The following is a 2,499-nucleotide window of genomic DNA, read 5'->3' on the forward strand; positions in this document are numbered from 1 at the left end:
TTTGTAATATTGATCCTGCAGGAAATTGAGTAGGCAACTGTAAATATGAATTTGGTCTCTTTATAATTATACTGGATTAGGCATGTATTGTACTCTATAGATAGGATGAATTGAGTTGAACTTTGGTATTAAATATTATCTACAAGAATATATATATGTGTATATTCCTTGATTCACAGCAGCGTATAAAATTATTTGTATTTATGTAAGTTTATTTATACTTGTGCTTCATGAAGATAAGTTTGTATTCGATTAAAATTTGATCTGTATTTATATCTATTTAGTTATAATATAATTTTAAATTTTACTATCTATCTAATATCTAAATTTATTTTATTTAAAAATATAGATTTAAATATGAGTTGAATTATCCCATCAGAGCTTCTCGTTCGATCTGCTTGGGTCGAGCCGAGTTTTCTCCAACTGCTGAGCCGTCGGTCAATGTCTCCTTACGGACCGGAGATTATTGAACCGTTGGCCAATGTCTCCTTATAGACCGGCTTGGAGTTGGTGCTCGCGAAGCGACAGATCACAGAGACGGAGGACAAGTTGACCATCACTACTCTAGTTCGAAGGGATTGATGTACACCTTCATGTAGGGTTCCGCTTATTGCCAATGTTTGGACTTTGGACTCGGCAAAGCACGCATGGCGTTGGCTGGATGAGGGAGGAATGCTGTGATAGTGAAGTATTTAAATCTATTTTCTTCCCATTTTTATTATTACTTGATAATAGGATGAGTAAGGGTTTGGAAAAGATGAGGCCGCCTTTGGCGATGGGAATCTTATTGATGTATGATGGGGATCGAATTCTTGAAGTCAATTTGACAAATATCTTTGTTGTCAATCGCAAGGCAAGTTGTGATCTCTCTCATTTCATCCAGTTATTGCTAATTATCTGTATTCGTTTGCTTATTTGTGTAGCTATCTGACTTATAGTCTTAGCATAGGTTTGGAACCATTTCTAGATGGAATTCGATTAATTTTATTTGGAAATGAATTATGCTGTATGGAAAATAATGAAATTGAAAGAAATTTATCTAATCTTGTTATTTTGAACTAGGGAGCCATTCATTTTGTTATGTTCATTTTCCCTATTTCATGCAGTGAATAAGAATGTAACCAAATTAGTTAGTTTTGAAATTTGGAGAAATTAACTTGGCAAATGAAATTTCATCCAAATCTGACCTACATCGGATATGAGTACGTATATTGAAATCCATTGAAATCTAATTACTCAATGGGTCCAAACAGTAGATTTGGAGAAACTGAAATTCCAAATCTATTGCATTCTATTGTTTTGAGGATACGAAAGAGGGTCACTTCCTGATTAATATTTGTTCTTCTGAATTTGTTGTTCTATTTGGGCTTTTCTAACTTCTACGTAACATATCAATTTTGCTTTAGTAACATTCTTTGATACTTAGCAGAGATGAGCATTCATCCGATCAACAGAGAAAGTATATGGTTGAAGTGCAAACTGCTTCAATAAGCGATGGGGATCCAGCAGTTATGCGTTGGTTGGTGATTGAGTAAATCCTTGTCTCATGTTATGTACATTGTCAAAAAAATTTCTAGTTATTCATTATATTTTGCTAAGTTCTTACTAATTATGTTATTCCAAACTTGTAATAATCTAGGGTCTGCTCTAGTACCGGAATCCCGCTTCAAAAGATTGCACCATCATGCTCTGAACTTTTGAATCTGTTACCCACACTCTCTTGATTCCTATAAACCCTTGCATCTCACTGCTGCTCTCGTTCCACTCAAACCCTAGCAAGCAGCCACCAACACTACCACCTGTGATCGCATTGTTGATTGCTTTCGTCATTCAAAAATAGGGTAAGCTCGAGCTTTACGTCTCTTCAATCTATTTTTTCTAGGGCTTAATAATCCAGTTCCTGAGTTAATGTGCTCCATTGAAGCAATGCAGTAGCTATTAATGTTTTGAAGCAAGATGCTTTGCATTAAGTTCGTCATTCATATGATTATAAGAAAGATTTATATTATTAATGAGTAGTGGGGAAGTCTTGAGATCTAGAAGTTGGTGGTGTTTTCATTTGATGTTAGTATGTTACTATTTTCCTCCAAATTATATTTTTTTAAGATCAATGTTGGCAGTTAACATTGCTAATGAGAATTTGAGTTGCATAGTGACTTCACTGCATATGCTTATGGACGGTCCGGTGCTGATTCAACTTTGAGATATCAACACCTAACATTAACATAAGCTACATATATCATATACTATTGCTTGATAGTCCTCAAAAACTTCAAATTTGAGGGCTTATACTTGGTATCTTACATTGAAAATTTACTGTTCTCATGGCATTTATAATAAGACATGACGATTAGAGATTAAATTAATTTGTTTATTTATTTGTTATCTTCTTTCTTCGCATCCTCTTTACTCTTCTCTGATTTTGCTTTTCCAGATCTCTCATCTGGTCAAGGGTACACACTTCTCTTTTTATCATTATTTTATTCCATTCCCGGTGAT

General features: G+C 34.3%; 1 long non-coding RNA gene across 1 annotated transcript; it reads left to right on the forward strand.

The window, feature by feature from the left end:
* The first annotated feature begins 269 nt into the window (after window positions 1–269).
* LOC140779420 (uncharacterized) lies at window positions 270–2,009 on the forward strand. The gene is made up of 3 exons (XR_012107340.1): window positions 270–853; window positions 1,430–1,531; window positions 1,640–2,009. It is a non-coding gene; the product is annotated as an uncharacterized lncRNA (long non-coding RNA).
* The last annotated feature ends 490 nt before the right edge of the window (window positions 2,010–2,499 follow it).

This window comes from Typha angustifolia, chromosome 15 (assembly GCF_048772165.1).
Source record: "Typha angustifolia cultivar Huaian chromosome 15, ASM4877216v1, whole genome shotgun sequence".
Lineage (NCBI taxonomy): Eukaryota > Viridiplantae > Streptophyta > Magnoliopsida > Poales > Typhaceae > Typha > Typha angustifolia.